At 36.9% G+C, this 21206-nt stretch overlaps 1 protein-coding gene and 1 long non-coding RNA gene across 4 annotated transcripts in view; both read right to left on the bottom strand.

The window, feature by feature from the left end:
• LOC5564557 overlaps positions 1-608 on the bottom strand; it is a 487044-nt gene extending 486436 nt beyond the window's left edge. Inside the window, exon 1 of one of the 3 annotated variants that reach the window (XM_021846959.1) lies at positions 36-608. The gene's annotated coding sequence lies outside the window, so the exon portion shown is untranslated. The remainder of the gene's footprint in view (positions 1-35) is intronic. The other 2 variants (XM_021846960.1, XM_021846961.1) reach the window with 2 other exon arrangements.
• Positions 609-4898: 4290 nt separating this feature from the next.
• LOC110676950 lies at positions 4899-19823 on the bottom strand. Its single transcript, XR_002500845.1, has 2 exons — positions 19063-19823; positions 4899-5337 (listed from the first exon to the last, which is right to left on the bottom strand). It is a non-coding gene; the product is annotated as an uncharacterized LOC110676950 (long non-coding RNA).
• Positions 19824-21206: the final 1383 nt, after the last annotated feature.

Here is a 21206-nt window from a genome sequence, read left to right as displayed (position 1 = left end):
ACCCTCAATTGTTGTGATGTGTGTTCTTTTCTTACCTTAAAACCATGAGCCAGACTCGGCTTGTGCTGCTTCTGCCTGGTGCAGCAAGCAGCTCCTCCAGCTACCTCCTTCTCCGGTTAGCAGCAGTCTAGCGCTTTAGTTTAGCAGCCAATCAAGCCAATCAACAAATCCAACGAGATAGTCTAGCCTCAGAACTAGAAGTTCCACAGAACACACAGGAAAAAAGAGATTCCTTTTCAGAAGGCTAGTTTAAACGAGCGTGCAGCTCGCTAGATTCGATTGTACACTACCATCCACACTTTCATACACTAGTTGATGGCTGCTGTATTCCACACGTTCATAAATTCCCCGCTTTATGTTGCTGCTGTGAAGAACTCCACTATTGAACGGTTAGCGCGGCGCGGCGGTTGGTGGAGACTGTGACGAGACGGCGATGGGACTTTGCCGCCTTCAGAAAAGGTAGCTTTTTTTTCTTGCTTCTTCAACGATCACTCGCATGGAACGAGAACGGACGTATACCTACTCTCCTCGCCGATCGGGGCCGTTGTTGTGTTGGAAAACTCCAAAGTAGCACTCTTCTGGGTTGGGAGAGGATGTGGTTTGTGATTAGGGTGATAAATTCGGTATTGAAAGAGGAACATTGCTGAATGGTGTCGTTTTGAATAAGTCTCTGGTTGAATTGGTGAGAAATATAATTGAAATTAAATTAAATTTTTGTTTGAAACGCATTTTTAACTTCGCTTTGCCCACTGCAACAGAATGGCGAGAGCTTATTTCCAACGTAGTGTCACGTTTTATATAAAAGTTTGAGATAACCACATTAAAAGGATGTGGGATGAGCCGAAAACTGTCATTACGTGAGAAATCGGTGAATTCGAGTACGATTGTGCTACTTTTCTCAGAATGTCTTTAAGTGATTGATCCTTAGATCACGATGCTTGCTCCTGAGGGGGAGAGCGACGAACACTTGTTTGGTGTACAAACCGGCTAGGCACATTCATTTTAAATTATATCTTTATCGTTTACCACAATTTTATACCCAACCCTTTCCCACATCCTAATTCCCAATGTTGACTTGTGCAAGTGCAGAGGACTCAACGTCTTCCTTAAAGCAAGTAACACGTCAACATTACCCTCCCATCCCCAAATTGACCTGCATTCGGACGCAGCCGGTGCCGTTATTGTATGTTATAATATTGACATCATCGGTACTTACACAATGAGGATGCTACTGACCCCGAGCGTCTGTTGGTTCCCTGTGCAAGTTCAGCTGTTCTTGCAATAACGGAGTAGCAACTGCGGGCGGTTAATCATGCTCATGCTCATGCTCATGCTCAATGTTGAATTCCCGAATGTCGTTTCCCTGAACGCCACTTCCGCGAATGCCAGTTCCCAAATACCCCGTTTCCTTAATAGCCCATTTTCCTTAAAAGTTTGGTAACTCATATTTGTCATTACTTAATATATTTGTGGATGGTAAGCGAGCCGATCACCTGTTATTATTCCTGTCTGGGTTCTAGTTAACCAGCCTACCACTAAAGATTATTCCTGCACTAGGGAGTTAAATATTTTTTTTTACCATTCTATGATGAAAATAGTGTGTTTTTAAATGTTTGGCTTGTTCGGTGAATATTTAACGGTGGCCTAAAGACAATGTAGGTTTATAAAGAGATTTCTTTGGAGAAATTTTTGAAAAAAATCCAAACATGTTACTACTGTAATGGAAGAACAAATTTATGTTCTCATTGTTAAACTTATTCTTTAAATTATAATCGAGAAAGTTTCTGAAGAAACAGGTCATTTTTGAGCTAACTGTGTTTAAGATTTTTCGGAATTTAGCAGGGCTATAATCCTGAATTGAGCGTAAAGTAGCATACACATTTGATCTTTCATTTCTTTCGTGTTTGAAACATTTTCCAACACTTCTCCATAATTATTTACATATAAACTTACATTGTCTTTCGACCACCATTAAATCATCACCGGAAGTGCTGAAAATTTTACAGAACACTATTTCTTTCGTATGATTACTATTCATACGATTACTATTCATATTCATATTCATAGAAGATTTGGGAGATTAGATTCTAAAACTCTCTTAATTTTGAACAGCCCTATCTATTCCTACACCTTTTTGAGCTGTATCACTTTTCGGAAAACGGGTTATTCGTGGAATTGGCGTTCGGTGAATTGATATTCGGGAAAACGACATTTGGGGAAAAGTAGCACAATCTTCGATAACATTAGGCCACCCGTGATGAAAATCCCATGCGTTTGAATAAAATGCATAAATGGTTCATCAGTCTATTACCGTAATGTACAATCAAGTAGTATTCTATCAAAATCAAACAATGATATCGAAAAAATAGTTCTCCAGGGATGACCACAATCGAGACTAACCCGTTGTTTTCTCATTAAAATCGCATATAAATCATTAACGCCACGGTAGGGAGCAATAAAAAAGCACTCCCGTCTTGTGGTCATGTGAAAACTCCGTTCTAAATACTTTCCACTCTGGAAAGCATACAAGTGGTGCCCATTCGAAACAATAACCCTCCCCTCAAGAGCCCACTGGTCGTCCGTAGAGTGCGTTGCGATGAAGAGTGAAAAATTTGATCCCATTATTCGGGTGGAATTTATACCGCCTCTTTGCATTTCTTCGAAACACGAAGACAGGGTCTTCCGCCGTCAAACTGCAAAACAATTACTCTTGGTAAAGGTGGTGATGATCTCCGAACCTAGAGCCAGAGTGCATGAAGAAGGGTCTTTGCCTGCAACTACTAGAAGAAGCTGGTCGTTGGACTCGTGGAGAGATTTGAATCATTCATATGGTGAAAGAAGAAGCCACGCCATGCATGTTGATGGGCCATGAAGATCATGATAATAAAAAATGGTGACGGTTGCTGGCAGCATCGCTACCTAACAGGTGCATAAACGAAATGTGAATAGTAATGAATTTTAGCGCAGTTTGGTGCGAAGTTGCGTGTATGAGTCAGTGACTTCTAGCGATGGAAAATGGTGCATGCATAAAATGTGAATGTGTCATGATTTGCTACTGGAAACATTAGTAGAAGAGCAACTGTTAATGTTTATTTCATTTTATTATAATGCACTTGAGCTTCAATTTATGAAGTATTTTTTATCGTTGAATCAGTTCGTAGATTTGAGAACGTATACAGAGAGCGTCAGAAAGATTTTATTCATTAATATACATGATTTGCGCTGAGATTTGAGACTGAATTCAGGTTCTACTAAAACTATGCTGTCAAGGATAAGTGAGAAACGCTTTCAAACTAACATCAACTAATGATCGTAGATTGATTTTTGTAAGCGTTACAGAAATGCTAGAATCTTATCAATTTTTCATACTTGAATATAAAGCCTTTTACGTTCTCAACTCTAACAAAAATAACTTTGCCATGATGTGTCATTCGAAAACCATTTTACTATGTATTCGTTTTGCTGATACTGAGTTGATGCACAGAAATTTTGAAATTTTATTAAGAACTAGTGGTTCCGGCAAACTTCTTCTTGCCATCAAGTAGGCTGTTGAAAAACAATATGGTTTGTCCCATACAAAATGACAGTTCCGTTCACTCTCGTTTTTTCAGCTTTCCCGGTGAATATCCTTGGATTTTTATACACGCAAACACGTCGGAACCCGTGACAAACAAAACGGAGAAAGAATCATTCAGATCCGCTGACCCGTTCGTAAGTCATTTCGTGACATACAAACACCATTCCATTTTTATTTATATAAGCATTTTCAAAGATACCCCTTTTAAGAGGAAAATAACCATCATCGTTTTACAAATTTTCAAAACCAGTTTTTTTGCTCAAAATTTAAGCAATGTTCAAGAAAATTTATCAACGCATTCCACTTGCTATCTGGAGTGCGATGATAGATTTTTATGAAGATTTCTTTAAATTTGAACGAAAAAACTGGGTTTTCATTTTTGATGATTGCTGATGATGGAATGGTGAATTCTTGATCCTTAACAGTATTTATTAACGATGAGTAATTCATGGCTAATATTTATTTCTGACAAATATTAGGTTGATATGATTATAAATTGCAGTTCTACAAAGTTTTCATTAATTTAATTTTGAAGATAAAATGCTGAAAGTTTCAAAATTATTTAAAAAATAACAAAGACAACTTCACTGAAGACCATATTTTACAACTTGAAAATTCACCTTCAAGACGCTTGCTTTAGGGGCCCAGATAGCCGTAGCGGTAAACGCGCAGCTATTCAGCAAGACCAAGCTGAGGGTCGTGGGTTCGAATCCCACCGGTCGAGGATCTTTTCGGGTTGGAAATTTTCTCGACTTCCCAGGGCATAGAGTATCTTCGTACCTGCCTCACGATATACGCATGCAAAAATGATCATTGGCACAGTAAGCTCTCAGTTAATAACTGTGGAAGTGCTCATAAGAACACTAAGCTGAGAAGCAGACTCTGTCCCAGTGGGGACGTAATGCCAAAAAAGAAGAAGAATGATTATAAACTAAGTGTGTTAATTGTGTAATTTACCTCTTTGTTCTACATCAAATCAATTCAAGTGCAGAGCAAGAACTTTTGATTACACAGTTCCCATAAGTGTAGCCCCAACAATGAGAGTAAACCAAACATGTTCCATCTTCAGTGTCACAACACGAGATGGAAAGGAATCAGAACCGCAGGCACCGAACCTTGTCGAAAGCCTCAAAACCGAACAAAAAATCTACCCAGCAATAGCAACCAGTTATGTTGCAATGAACCCTCAATTGTTGTGATGTGTGTTCTTTTCTTACCTTAAAACCATGAGCCAGACTCGGCTTGTGCTGCTTCTGCCTGGTGCAGCAAGCAGCTCCTCCAGCTACCTCCTTCTCCGGTTAGCAGCAGTCTAGCGCTTTAGTTTAGCAGCCAATCAAGCCAATCAACAAATCCAACGAGATAGTCTAGCCTCAGAACTAGAAGTTCCACAGAACACACAGGAAAAAAGAGATTCCTTTTCAGAAGGCTAGTTTAAACGAGCGTGCAGCTCGCTAGATTCGATTGTACACTACCATCCACACTTTCATACACTAGTTGATGGCTGCTGTATTCCACACGTTCATAAATTCCCCGCTTTATGTTGCTGCTGTGAAGAACTCCACTATTGAACGGTTAGCGCGGCGCGGCGGTTGGTGGAGACTGTGACGAGACGGCGATGGGACTTTGCCGCCTTCAGAAAAGGTAGCTTTTTTTTCTTGCTTCTTCAACGATCACTCGCATGGAACGAGAACGGACGTATACCTACTCTCCTCGCCGATCGGGGCCGTTGTTGTGTTGGAAAACTCCAAAGTAGCACTCTTCTGGGTTGGGAGAGGATGTGGTTTGTGATTAGGGTGATAAATTCGGTATTGAAAGAGGAACATTGCTGAATGGTGTCGTTTTGAATAAGTCTCTGGTTGAATTGGTGAGAAATATAATTGAAAATACAAAAAAAGCACACACAAAATTGTGTATTTGAGATTCTAACAAATAAATTCGAAGTTTTAGCGTATTCTCGGAAATTTTGGAAGAGAACATAGAATTTGAATGTTTAGTTTGAAATTAAGGTACCCCGGGGCAAGTGGGACCCAAATAACGATAGATCGAATAGTTCAGAAATTGTGAAACCATTTGAAGAACGTTGTAAATTGAGCCATTAGACGCAGTTACCATACTAAACAATACAAGCGGGACACATCCACTATCATGCGTTAATCCACATCAGTAAGTCAACTATTGCAGTAATAAGATTGGTAAATCTTAAATTTTTGATATTGAGTACATATTTGATGTAAATAAGGTATAAAATACGTAACGCTTTAGAAAGAAAACGTACATTTCATCGTATGTCACATCGCACATTACATTAACTGAAAATTCCTCTTTAAAAACGTAAAGAGGATTGAAACTTGTTCAACATGTATCATTTATAAGTTATTAATTAAAAAGTAGCACGAACCTTCAATTTTTGACGAAATTATAATTATGTTCTGTTATTATTGTCACGCATGGCAGAAAACTGCTTAATATGGAATGGAATTTGCTTCCCGCAACTACTAATTTTGACAAATGAAGTTGAATAAAAATAGAAAAGTAATCGTTCTCATGATACATTTCAAAATTCATCTATGTCTTCGTTCAATTTTGAGTTCGAATTTCAAATATAATACACAAAATAACATAAAAATATTAAAATTGTTTCTCCTTTTTGAACAATTACATTTTTTTTTATGAAAATCTTTTGTTTGAATCTTTTAGTGCTTCTCTCTAGAAAATTTTTTGAAGCTTGTAGAAAAAGTATTCTGGAGCTTGTTTTGATAAGTCCCACTTGCCCCGGGTAAAAAGATATTTTTGGGTAAGTTAAACCTTGAAAATTTTCTTATTAAATGAAAACAAATTATCTGTTTATCGTGAGTAGCATATAATAAGACCTTAAATTGTAGTTTACTGACAGCAAGTTGATTTATACAATTTTTTTTTGCGAGCCTATGCAAGGCGTGAAACGTGTTATAATTTATCATGCAAGTTGAAAATGACGCTGAATTGGCAACTGTTACATGGAGCCCACGGTAATGAAAATAACTTTATTGTTTTGTACTAAATACATTCCGTACCATTGTATTTTTAACTTTCTAGAAGAATATCTCCTTGAAATTTTTTTCCTGAATGAGCTATGCAGGAACCTCGGATTGTCGCTTGCTCCGGAGTACCTTATATGGGTCTACCTCGTTTGGCATAATGTAATTTGGCCTAATGTCGTTTGGCATACAATCGTTTAGCATAAAGTCGTTTGGCATATAATCCGTTTGGCATAATGGTCGTTTAGCATAATTTTAAAAGGAAGATACTGCAGTGGTACAAAAATGTTCGGGACCATAAGGTGCATCATAAAATATCTGGTTCCTCCTTTATTAAACAAAATTACATATCTTAGGCATTGGACACATTTCTGTAAAAATATGCCATAATATCCCGGACACAAAGGCTCCGGAAGTTATGTATGATGCAATTCCAAAAGCACTTTATTGGATATATGTTTCTTTGAAAAATGAAGATTAGAATTATAACATGTTAATAACTGGCAACGAAATGTGTGATCGCGAGCAGTTTATCCACATCTCTTTCTTAATGGAAGAAATTTGATCGAATCCATTGTTTTTCATAATTATGCCAAACGGCTATTATACCAAATGGCGTTTGGCATGCTCGTTATGCCAAATGGTAATATACCAAATGGCGTTTGGCATGCTCGTTATGCCAAATGGTATTATGTCAAACAGCTGTTATGCCTAAGGGGCCGTCCATAAATGACGTAGCATTTTTTCACTGTTTTTTTACACCCCCCTCCCTCCTCGTAGCATTTCGTCACAAATGCAAGTACTCCCTCTGGAATATACGTAGCATATCAAGCACCCCCCCCCCCCTTATATTTTTTTCATTTGTTTTTTTGTTGAAACAAAAAATTGAAATTTAGAAGTTCAATACAAAGTTTGATATTAATTACTGACTGAAATGTAAGAATAATCTAATCTAACAGTTTGATATAACGTAGCGCTCAAAAGTAATTTGGAACTGTTTTAAATAAACATTTTCCTTGGTTTTGGTTTCCAGTTTCATATAGGCTAAATTATATTACTTTTGCTGTTCGTACCAAAAACAAGTTTACTATAAAAAATGTAAAAACAAAATTTGATTGTATTGATGAAGCTCGTTACTGTCGAGTTAGGGTCCAATATATTTTATGATATATTGAACAAAAATTTCGTTATATTAGAGGATTGTTTTTTTAATTATTCGTTGTTAAGAAATAGATTTCAATGAAAATGATCAAAAAAATATATTAGTTTGAAATGAACCATCGTTAATATTATCCAATTTCATTTTAGCAAACAGTAGCCAGATACATAAAAGATTTCACTTGAAATATTTGGAATGTTTAGAAAATTTTAGCGATTACTATACAAATACAATAATCTCTATTAATATTTCAGTTGAATTTCATTATCGTTTCCATACTGAAAAAATCTTACACAACCTATAATCAAACAGTTAAATAATACAAATTCTTCAAATTACCTTGTCATTAAGAAAATTTAAGTATTCATTAATATTCACGCTATTCCATCAAGAGCATTGATATATCAAAACAAATGATTGGGTGGATATCGCCTGCAACGTTGAAGGCATAATTCACGGAATAAATATGTTGTTTTAAATGCAATATTTGCCAAGAAGGGCATATTTTATTTTCTTGAAGAAATAAGTCCCCTACAGAAAATATGGATAAAACTAAAACGGCTTTCTTTATGTCATGTTAACAAATGGCAAAAAAAAAATGTACTCCAAGTAGCTAGAGCATTGATTTTTAATCAATATATTAAACTTATTTTGTGTATTTATAAATTTATCAATTTAGACACGAATATAATATAATATTCACATAATTATTCAATGCTTCAAAACATCTGTTTGATTACATTTATCAAGAAAATCTAAAGTTTCATAGATATTTTTTCAATCTTGTCATGTAAATGTTTTGAAGCTTAATCATAATTTTTTAACCCAAGTTTATAAGTAAAAAAATAAGTTTCATAAAAAACAATTGTATGCAATTTTTTCAGCGCCATTCTTTTTACGGATTTGATTCAAAATGCTACGTCCACTAGCTAGGACCCCTCCCTCCCCCTCGTCACACTTCGTCACAAATTCGTGAAGACCCCCCTCCCCCCTAAAAAGCTACGTCATTTATGGACGACCCCTAATGGCAGTATGCCATATGGCATTGTGCCAAACAGGGCAGACCCCTTTATATGACTTTTTTGTAATATCAAACATTCAATTTTCATCATACGATTCATTCTTTCGTCATGTTATTATAAGTTGTGATAAAATCTTTAGATTAGTGTTTTTCAAATTATGGGTCATAGGACAATTTCTCCAGAAATTCTTCCAAGACAGTGTTAAGGGTTTTTCAGGAGTTTCATTAGATATTCCTTCAATAATTTCATTAGGAAATGTTGCCAAGGCATTTCCTTCAAAGATCTCTCCGACATGTTTGTTTCGATGAATTATTCTAGTGATTTCCTCATAAATTGCTTCACAACTATTCATGAGATTCCTCTGCCAGTTCCTAAGCAATTCCTATTAGGATTTTTATCAGTGTCTTAAAAAGATTTTTAGATGAACTTTTCGAGATATTCCATTTAGGATTCCTTCAAAATTATTGCGGAAATTCCCCAATTAATTACTACGTAAATTCTTTCAGGTGTCCCTCTACTAAACAATTCTGTAACTGTTATAAAAGATTATCTAGGGTTTATTCCGAAAAATTCTCCGCTTCACTTCTCTTCGTTTATGAACTTGAAAGAACTATGAGATTATTCCAGAAGTTTCCAAAGACTTCATATAGACGTTATCCTAGGAATTAATCTAGAAATTACTCAAAAGAACGATTTCAGGATTCATTGATGGAGCTCTGCAGTAGGGTGCGGCTTATTTTTCAAAAGTTGTCAAAACCAAAAATTTGTGTGCTCTTCTGAATTTTTATCACTTAAAAGAAAACCTCAAACTTTGAGCTAAAAGTATTAAGATTTAGAGGTGGCACAAGCGACTTCATGGTGAATGTTCAAGTTATGAAATATGACCTTCAGTGAAGTCTTCATAACTTTGTTATTTTCCAACCAATTTTAAGGCTCTTAGCAACATTCTCTTCAAAATAAAATTTGTAAAAAGTTTGTAGAATAAAAAAATTGTCTAAAATTAGAAAAAGCCTTAGTTAAAAGTAGTTTTCTCCAAATTGTTCCTCTATTGGCAGATTAAATCATCTTTGTTTCGTGCTGTTCCTTCAAAAATAAATACTCCATATCTTTTACCATGCTTTTGAAGCAAATTTAATTGTTTTAAAACTTTGTATTCAACAAATTATTTAAAAAAGATAGTTTTGATCTGGTTTAAAAAAAAAACAGTTAAACATTATTGCTCTAGCTGAATCTGGTTTTTTAAGCAATTTTACATAATTTTTATACCAAAAATAATTTTGAAATTTCATAAATTATCTATGCGCTATTAAACTTGTAGATATAACAAGATGCTTTATAAACTCCAATTAAACATTACAACTGTTACTTCCGGCGAAAATGAATCAACATTTCGAAATCAAACCTTAAATCAAGTTCTGAGGTAGTTTTTGTTAAAAAATTAGGCCAAATATATTTTTAATAATTTTTTGCAAATTTGCTTCAGAATCATGTAAAAAAATCTGGAACTGGATGTGTGTTTATAAAGTTATGGTCAAACAAAGACGATTAGATAAAAGAGGAAAAATTTAGATAAATCTACTTTTAACTAAGACCAGTTTTATATTTTATATTATACAAATTTTACCAAAAAAATATTTTTGAAGGGAATAATGCTAAGAGCTTCTAAATTGATTGTAAAATAATTAAGTTGTGAACAGAAGCGACTCGTAACCTCACTTTCTACCTGTTCTACGAATCTAAAAATGGTTAATTTGGCAAATTTATGATGGCTGCTTGGGCACGTCAGGAGTTAATCATCAATATTAACCTCCTTTTCCCGAGCAGCCTAGATAGCCGCGTAGTGTCGGTAGCGGTTGTTTCAACTGGCTAAGAATTAACACTACGGACTGCCTGTTCCGGTGGTAAAAGTCCACCTCACAGGTGACCCCTAATTTATGGTGTGATGCGTACCGTGCCTAAGAATGAATGGTTAGGGGGGTCTAAATAAAACCTAACCGCAAACGGAGCCTGTGGGGTACCAGGGCGCCCTCCACAGTATTGAGTCCTTCCTGTGCTACCCGGAGCAATGGTGCAGGTGACCTTGTGTTTCTCCGAGATAATCGGCTGCCCTTCTTCAGTCTCTATCTTGAGGCTTAATAAGGGTGGGATTATGAATATGTTGACATTTAATTTAAATTATCACCTATATGGATTCGCATTATGCGTTTTACACAGTGTATTCTGTGCTCTTTCGCCTTTGGCGACTTTCAATAGATACCGATCTGGTTTTTTCGTTGCTGGTCTTTTTCGTGCTGAGATTGCAAAAAGCTTAATCCTGCCTAGTTTGGGTAGTGGCTACGGTTAGGTTAGCTCAGATCAATCTTCAGCATAAAAGAACAGCAACGATCAATCTTTGCAGACTCATGCAAAATGGTGCAGCCCAAGTGGCGCTAGTTCAAGAACCCTACTTTCGTAGAGGGAACTTCTATGTAGGTAACCTTGTGGACCCAGTTTTTGCTACTTTTAGCAAGTTTGAAATGGCAAACTCGCGCTCCATGCCCCGCGCATGCGTGCTCGTTAATAAAGCAATCGTTGCTACACTCATTTCTGAGTTAACTACCAGAGATGTATGTGCTGTCACAATCGATGTTTCTGTTGGTGACCTCAACAGGAAATACGTCTATTGTTCGGTATATTTACCACATGATGAACCATCCCCAACGGATGACTTAAAACGAGTTGTCGTACACTGCGTAACAAAAGGCCTTCCGCTGATTGTGGGCAGTGATGCCAATGCTCATCACATCATCTGGGGCAGCTCGGATATCAATTTGAGAGGCTCCAGTCTGATGGAATACTTAAGTAGTACAGACCTTGGATTACTTAACATAGGCAATCGCCCAACCTTCATGGTTTCTAATAGAGAAGAAGTGTTAGACATAACGCTCTGCTCGAATAGAATCAGTCACGAGTTGACGAATTGGCATGTATCAGATGAGGAATCATTATCTGATCATCGCTACATCTTCTTTGAACATTCAAATGTAACTGCGCAGACTTTGCGTTTTAGGAATCCCCGGTCAACAAACTGGGAACTCTACATTGAATTGGTTGCGACCAAATTTCATGGATATTCTCCGTCCATTGACAATCCAAGTGATCTGGATGATGCCGTTGATACTACAACATCCTACATTATGGAAGCTTTTGAAGAAGCATGTCCTCTGCGGTCTGTAAAGACTACAAGAGGGACCCCATGGTGGAATTCCGATCTGACTAGACTCAGGAAACAATGTAGAAGGAGTTGGAACAGACGCCGTTCAGCTGGATCAGAGTCGTTCAAGTCAGCTCGCAAGGCTTACAAGAAGGCTCTTCGTTCTGCTGAACGATCCGGCTGGAAAAACCTTTGTACAAATGTTTCCAGTTTGAGTGAAGTCAGTCGGTTGAACAAAATTCTTGCAAAATCTAAGGATTTCCAAGTGAACGAAATTCGCTTACCTAATGGTGACTTTACTTCTTCCGATGAAGAAGTTTTAGAATGTTTATTCAATACACACTTCCCCGGATGTGTGGACATAGCATCTACGGATGAACCAAATGTCTTTTCATGTAGTTACGAGTCTCTGGCCTCGGCTCGCAGAATCGTAACTACTGAATCGATTCAATGGGCACTTAATAGTTTTGCTCCTTTCAAATCTCCAGGAGCGGATGGGATTTATCCTGTTCTGCTCCAAAAGGGATTTGAGTTTATCAAACATGTTTTGAAAAAGCTACTTGTAAGCAGTTTTGCTACCGGGTACATTCCCAGATCCTGGCGTGATATTACTGTAAAGTTTATCCCGAAAGGAGGACGTGCGTCGTATGAGGAAGCGAAGAGTTTTAGACCAATCAGTCTGACCTCTTTTCTTCTGAAATGTCTGGAACGCATTATCGATCATCACATCCGTGATGTTTATTTGGCAAACATGCCTCTTCATGTGAATCAACATGCTTACCAATCTGGAAAGTCCACTGTGACTCTCTTACACAAAGTTGTTTACGATATCGAGAAAGCATTCGCTCAGAAGCAATCCTGCTTGGGTGTTTTCTTGGATATTGAGGGTGCCTTTGATAACGTGTCTTTCGATGCCATATTGGAAGCCGCACGAAACCATGGGCTACCTACAATGATTACCAATTGGATTCATCAAATGCTCAAAAACCGACATCTCTTCTCGACATTGCGTCAAGCAGCGATTCGAAAATTGAGTGTTTGCGGATGCCCCCAAGGGGGAGTCTTGTCACCACTTTTGTGGAATCTCGTAGCAGATACGCTATTGAGGCAACTCAATAATTGCGGTTTTCCAACTTATGGATTTGCCGACGACTATTTAGCTCTGATAGTTGGTATGTGCATAAGCACCCTATTCGACCTGATGCAAAGTGCTCTTCAGGTAGTCGAGAGTTGGTGTCGCCAATATGGCCTTTCGGTTAACCCGAATAAAACATCTATTGTTTTGTTTACGGAAAGACGAAACCGCGATGGAATTCGACCTTTACGTCTTTTTGGCACTGAGATTAATGTGACTGATCAAGTAAAGTATGTCGGAGTCATTCTAGATTCCAAACTTTTATGGACAGCTCACATTGATTTCAGAGTCAAAAAAGCTTGTATGGCCTTCGGTCAATGCCGGCGAACCTTTGGTAAAACTTGGGGCCTCAAACCCAAATATATCAAATGGATTTACACAACAGTTGTTCGACCAATATTGGCATATGGATGTCTTGTGTGGTGGCAAAAGGGCGAAGTGAGAACAATCCAATCAAAATTGGGCCATCTCCAAAGGATGTGCTTGATGGCGATGTCTGGTGCGTTCTCTACAACTCCCACAGCGGCGCTCGAGGCCCTTTTCGACGTTGCGCCACTACACATATATCTTAAACAAGAAGCACTTTCTTGCTCTTACCGTTTATGGGTACTGGATCTACTGGAGAAAAATCCAGTGAATCGTAGATCTACACACACTTCGTTGTTTCCACTTTTGGTGAATTGGGACAAAATTGTCCTTGCTCCAAGTGATCTCACAATTGCTTGTAACTTTCCTTACAGGACATTTACCACACAATTCCCTTCACGGGAAGAGTGGACGTCTGGCTATTTGGAAAGAAGTATATCAAACAATATAGTATGTTACACTGATGGCTCCCTTCTTGAAGGTAGAGCTGGTGCAGGAGTATATTCTCGTGAGCTAAGGCTGAATCAGTTTTACTCACTTGGTAGAAACTGCACCGTTTTTCAGGCGGAAATATTTGCTCTTATGTGTGGAGTGCAATCAGCACTTCAACAGCGCGTAATGGGTAAAGTCATATACTTCTGTTCAGATAGTCAGGCTGCTATAAAAGCTCTCGCTTCGGCCAACTCAAGGTCGAAGCTTGTTATCGCATGTCGAACTCAAATTGAGGAACTGAATTCAGTCAACTCTGTCAACCTTGTATGGGTACCTGGCCATTCTTCCATCGTTGGAAATGAATTGGCTGATGAGCTAGCTCGCGATGGAGCATCGCATGACTTCATTGGCCCTGAGCCGGCTATTCCAATTTCGAAGTGCTGGGTGAAGCTTCAGATAAACTCTTGGGCGGCAACTCAGCACAAGCAATATTGGAATAGTTTGGAGTCGTGTCGTCAAACAAAATTGTATATTACTGAGCCATCTCCAAAGGTGGCGAAGTATTTAACAAATCTGTCAAAGCAGAATTGCAGTCTCTTGGTCAGAGCGTTGACAGGCCACTGCCCGAGGAGGAAAGAATAACTCGACAATAACTTATGCATACCATATTTTGGTATCATACCACAATTAGGTATTGTTCAGTTATTAATACCTTATTTTAGTATTATAATGGTATTTGAAAAAAGGTTAAAAATACTTCATTTTGGTATTCGTTAGCTATCGAGGACTGCTGGAGGTATTGAACTATTATTGAAAAATTTCACTTTTATATGAAAATTCATCATGTATTATATAGGTATTGCAATACCTGATCTAAATATCAGCTTGGTATTTGTAGAACATGCAGAAGGTATTATTTGAGGTATTTTACCTCTTATGCAGGGCTCATTCATACTTCATTCAGGTTGTAAGTATTGGGTATGGAATACCTCAATTTGGTATTCAGTAGTTATTTTCTTCTGCTCGGGTGCCGACTCAACTATCACATGGCAAATATTCAGCGTGCTGACTCATTTGTGTGTGATAGTTGTGACTCCGATTATGGAACTTCGTATCACCTGATATGTAACTGTCCAGTTTTTGCGCAAATGCGATTCCAATTACTTGGTAAACACTTATTAAGTGAAACTGAATACAGAAGCCTGAATCTTCAGGACATCCTGTTATTCTTAACCCGCTGTGGTAATGAGCTATAGGCTCTCTTTACGCTCATGCGTTTTGCAGTGCCCTTTTTAGGGCGCTGTTCGAACCCATTGTGGTATGGAGCTACATGCTCTCATTTCGCTTATGCGATCTTCCCTCTTCAAGGGACCCCACTCCTATTTCCTCCCATCTTTCCCTTCCCTTTCCTCTCCCATCGGGTAGATGATGAAATAGGCTCAAATATGGCGATGGCACAAATCTCCCAACTGGTGGGGAACGTGCCTTTGGAGCCGGCCTTCTGATACCTGATACTCTGAGATTATTCCAGAAGTTTCCAAAGACTTCATATAGACGTTATCCTAGGAATTAATCTAGAAATTACTCAAAAGAACGATTTCAGGATTCATTGATGGAGCTCTGCAGTAGGGTGCGGCTTATTTTTCAAAAGTTGTCAAAACCAAAAATTTGTGTGCTCTTCTGAATTTTTATCACTTAAAAGAAAACCTCAAACTTTGAGCTAAAAGTATTAAGATTTAGAGGTGGCACAAGCGACTTCATGGTGAATGTTCAAGTTATGAAATATGACCTTCAGTGAAGTCTTCATAACTTTGTTATTTTCCAACCAATTTTAAGGCTCTTAGCAACATTCTCTTCAAAATAAAATTTGTAAAAAGTTTGTAGAATAAAAAAATTGTCTAAAATTAGAAAAAGCCTTAGTTAAAAGTAGTTTTCTCCAAATTGTTCCTCTATTGGCAGATTAAATCATCTTTGTTTCGTGCTGTTCCTTCAAAAATAAATACTCCATATCTTTTACCATGCTTTTGAAGCAAATTTAATTGTTTTAAAACTTTGTATTCAACAAATTATTTAAAAAAGATAGTTTTGATCTGGTTTAAAAAAAAAACAGTTAAACATTATTGCTCTAGCTGAATCTGGTTTTTTAAGCAATTTTACATAATTTTTATACCAAAAATAATTTTGAAATTTCATAAATTATCTATGCGCTATTAAACTTGTAGATATAACAAGATGCTTTATAAACTCCAATTAAACATTACAACTGTTACTTCCGGCGAAAATGAATCAACATTTCGAAATCAAACCTTAAATCAAGTTCTGAGGTAGTTTTTGTTAAAAAATTAGGCCAAATATATTTTTAATAATTTTTTGCAAATTTGCTTCAGAATCATGTAAAAAAATCTGGAACTGGATGTGTGTTTATAAAGTTATGGTCAAACAAAGACGATTAGATAAAAGAGGAAAAATTTAGATAAATCTACTTTTAACTAAGACCAGTTTTATATTTTATATTATACAAATTTTACCAAAAAAATATTTTTGAAGGGAATAATGCTAAGAGCTTCTAAATTGATTGTAAAATAATTAAGTTGTGAACAGAAGCGACTCGTAACCTCACTTTCTACCTGTTCTACGAATCTAAAAATGGTTAATTTGGCAAATTTAGATTATGAAGCACAAAGTAAATGGTTGGAATCTTCCTTTCTCAGTTGCCACTGGTTATGAAGTCTTCACTGAAGGTCATATATTGCAACTTGAAAATTCACCTTCAAGTCGCTTGGTCCACCTCTAAATTTCAAAATGTTTGGTTCATAATTTGAGGTTTCCCTTTTTAAGTGACTTGAATTCATAAGAGCATACGAATTTTGGACAACTTTCGAAAAATATGCCGCACCCTACTCTGCAGTGGTTTTACTAATAGATTTTCTGGAATTTCACAAAGAATTTCTCGAAGGTTTAAATATATATAAAGGATTCCTAAATATCTTGAACACAATTATGTAGAAGGAAGTTAACATGAGAACACTTTACGAATTTATTTATAATTCTTTTATGTTTCTTCAGGGACTGGTACAAGAACTTTTTCGCTGAAATGTCTCATATATGCGTCCATAGATTTCTCTTGGTTTCTCTTTGACATTCATCCTTATTCATCAAGAAATTTTTTCAACAAAAATTCTTCAATAGATTTTATGGGTTCTTTATTGGATTTATCTTGTGACATCTCTGCGACATTCCTGGCAATTCCTAGAATTCCTCTAGTAGTTTCTTCAAGAATAAGAATGCTATCTAGAACTTCTGAAATATGCTCACATTGGGTAATCCAAAAATTGAAAAAAAAACTTCTTGTTTTTGAAGTATTCCTTCAAGAAATTTCTAGAGAATTTTACAATTGGTTTCAGAGTCACTCATGGCATTAATTTACTAATTCTTTTTTTATTGGATGCTTCAATATTCTTCCTTAGGCATCACTCCAGCATTTTTCAGAACTTGCTGTTCCTTCAGGAATTCTTCCCAAAATTCCACAGCAATTCAGAAATGAATTAAACATATTCTTTAGATATTTCTTCAAAAACACTTTAAGAATTCCCCTAATATCAATCCTCCATCCAAATTTTGACTAGAATGCTTTGGAATCAGATGAGCAGTGTGGAGCAAAAACGATTTTTTGAACCACTCTAGTACTGCATGTTTAAGTAGAGCATTCCATATGAAATTATCTTCACTACTTTTCTTGCCACAGTCGTTAATAACATAGATTTCATCAAATCTAAAACATAGAAAACCTCATAAAACTATCATCTTCTGTCTAATTTTGAAAAAACGCAGACGTGATTTATGTTTTCTTGACAAGTCCGATGTGTTGGCTGGGCGGTCTTATTTAAAAAAAAATGTTATTTTTGGTACTGTTTGAACATTTGTGAAATTTGTTGTTTGCCGGTACTGAACGAACATTGGTGTTGTCTGATTTAAAGTAGTAAGAGTAATTTGTTATTAATTACAACTGTTTCACAGTCGAGTTTGAAGTTTTAATAATTTTTCAAGCTGGTTCCTGAACAGGATTTTGATGAAATCTTGAAAAGAGTTTCCATGAAATCCTGACTAGCTTTTGACGAAATCATGCAAAGGATTTTTATCAAATCCTGAAAAGTATTTCGAAGAAATCGTGAACAGAATTTCTATGAAATCTCGAACAGGATTTTTATGAAATCCTGAACAGGATTGCTTTGAAATTCTGAACAGGATTGCTTTGAAATCCTGAACAGGATTTCTATGAAATTCTGAACAGGATTTCGATGAAATCCTGAACAGAATTTAGATAAAATCCTGAACAGGATTTGGATGAAATCCTGAACAGGATTTCGATGAAATCCTGAACAGGATTTCGATGAAATCCTGAACAGGATTTCGATGAAATCCTGAACAGGATTTCGATGAATACCTGAATAGGATTGCCATGAAATCTTGAACAGATTTTGATTGAATCATGAATAAGATTTCTATGAAATCTTGAATAAGATTTCTATGAAATCTTGAATAGGATGAAAATGATTTCCATGAATTCCTGAAAAGCTTTGACGAAATCCCGAATAAGATTTTGATCAAATTTTGAAATGTATTTCGATGAAATCCTGAAGAGGATTTCAAAGAAATCCTGAATATGGTTTCGATGAAATCCTGAATTGGATTTCAATGAAATCCTTTAAATGATTTCAATGCAATCTTGAATTGGATTTCGATGAAATGCTGTATAAGATTTTGATGAAATCCTTAATAGAATTTCGATAAAATCCGGAATTGGAATTTGATAAAATCCGAAATAGGATTTCGATGAAAACTGGAAGAGGATTTCGATGAAATCCGAAATAGGATTTTGATGAAATCCGGAACAGGATTTCGATGAAATCTTGGATAGGATTTCGATGAAATCCTGATTGGGATTTTGATGCAACCCTGAATAAGATTTCGATTGAATCCCAAAAATATTTCCGTTGATATCCTGGAGTTTGATTAAATTGCCGGCTTCGGGAAACACTACTCTGCAATACAATTGCAATATAAATGTCACCAGTTACAGTTTTCGACACACACAAAACAACACCATTCATCAATTTGGGACCACCCTTACGAAGTAACAATCGTTACCTACGCCACACACCTTGGGTTTTATAAATGTTGGGCACACAGAGCGTTTATACTTTTCGCTTTGTATTCTTCTTCTCCGCTGCTTTATCACACACTCCTGAGGTAATCTTTCTTCTCCCCTTGCACTTGAAACAACAGCAAAAACCAGATTCTTCTCCTTTATTTTGGGGCTGTTGTTGTTGTTGATATTGAGCAATGCTCAAAGGTTTTTTTTTTCACTCCTTTCTGCTTACTTCCTAATTGTAATATCACGAGTAGCGGTGGAGGGTTCTTCGGCGGTTGTTACACTTCGCTTCACACTTTGCTATATGCATACGCAACAAACAATTCTCCCATGAAGGCACCTTTTAATTTCCCGTTCTTCGGATAGGATCTTTCTGGGTCGTGTCACATGAGGGTTATCAACCTAGGGCTTAACTATGATTCACAATTCGATGTTTATCAATACTGAAGCAGCAATCTTCCCAAACAAAGCACCGAAACACTCACGCGATAGCATCCCTCAAAAAACACCATTGATATTACAAGAACACTTCTTGGCTGTCGTCGCACCTTTGTTGGAATGCACCCCACTCTTGATCAGGTTCTTCAGATCAACGCAACTGACCTAACCACCAGGGCAGGAACACAAATACAGCACTCTCGAGAAACCAGTAAGTGAATATCCACACTCCACACTCCAGCAGCACCTTTCGGTTTCGGGTAGACGCTCGCGATCGAACCTCACAACGCTTCCAGCTTAAACTCGCAACTAATGGGTGAGTCGTTCGCTGCAGTCGCGCCTGGCCCCGGCTTCATGCGATGATGGTTCATAGGCAGGGTAGGTGTACCGGTATCGCCATTGTACAAATATTGGAAAAAATCTTTAAATTTACTGAGAAAAAAAAAAAACAATTCTTTTCCAAGAGTGTTTGCTCATAAAATTTTGTAGCCTGTCGTTCCTGAATTCGTCACCTCTCTATCTAAAAACTATGTAGGTGATGAATTTAGGTCTTGAAATTAAAACCTGGTCTATTCTTGTTAAGGGATTGTACAATATCCTGAGTTTGTCAGCCTCATTTTGCATTTAGGGTTGACAAAATCGGGATAAAATTTTTCTACTTATTTCAAGTTTTATTTTAACTTAAGGACTTGGTTTTATGATTTTGTTTATATACACATATATTCCCATTTTCTATGTACCGTAATCCAAGGTAACATTGATAAGTTTCTTGGATAATTGTTAAGAATTTCAAAAATTCGATCTTAGATGATTGTATAGACGAGGTCATAATTGACTGTATGCACCCAATATTTCCAGTATAGATGTGTTCAGTCTATATAGTACCATTTGGCTGTATATCATTTGGATCAATTGGAAGCTTTTTTAACGTATTGACCGTATGCAAAAGTCCCTTGACTGATTTATTAAACATATTATCCCTTGGGGTAGCGAATACTGGTAAACCTACCCTATAGGGGAAAGACACCACCAAAAGCGGCGGTGGAAGCAACAGTATTTCACTCTCTCTTGGTTCTCCGAGGTGCGCTGGTGTCTGCCTGCAGCTGCGCCACCGATTCTCTCGAGTTTGGATTTCCAATGCTTTTGTGAGGTAGATGTGGTCGTGCTGAGGTGTGTCGATACAAATTCATTCGGTAAGGCCTCCGAGGGATGATCAAGAGTTTCCAGTGTAGGCTGTTAAATTCATGAACCTTAAGCCCTCAGTACACTGTTTGTCAAGTGTGCAAATTTTTCCGCACGCATAAACCAACATGCAAACCTCGGTCTCAACAATGGCAAAACATGTGAAGTGTCAAGTGGATATTGAAGCGTTAGTTTATGCGTGTGGAAAAATTTGCACACTTGGCAAAGAGTGTACTGAGGGCTTTATTCAAATCGTTTCGTCTAAAATTAATCCTTCCATTTGTTTTAATGATTGTTTGAGACAATAAATCAAATACGTACTGGTAACACTCCACAGGTTTCTTTACCAATTTAACATGTTTGATTTGAAGGGAGAGATCCCCTAGTACCAGAAACCTAATCCGATAGATTGATAATTCCAAAATTATTGGCTTTATGGGATTGTTTTACCCGTTTATAATGTATATTTTAATTTTTGTAACGCACAATTGTATAGGGTAAATGATGGCTTCGGCACCCTGAGAGTATTTTCG

Source organism: Aedes aegypti, chromosome 2 (genome assembly GCF_002204515.2).
Source record: "Aedes aegypti strain LVP_AGWG chromosome 2, AaegL5.0 Primary Assembly, whole genome shotgun sequence".
NCBI classification, from domain to species: Eukaryota; Metazoa; Arthropoda; class Insecta; order Diptera; family Culicidae; genus Aedes; species Aedes aegypti.
Note: the sequence above shows the minus strand (reverse complement) of the source record. Positions and strands in the feature narration are given on the sequence as shown.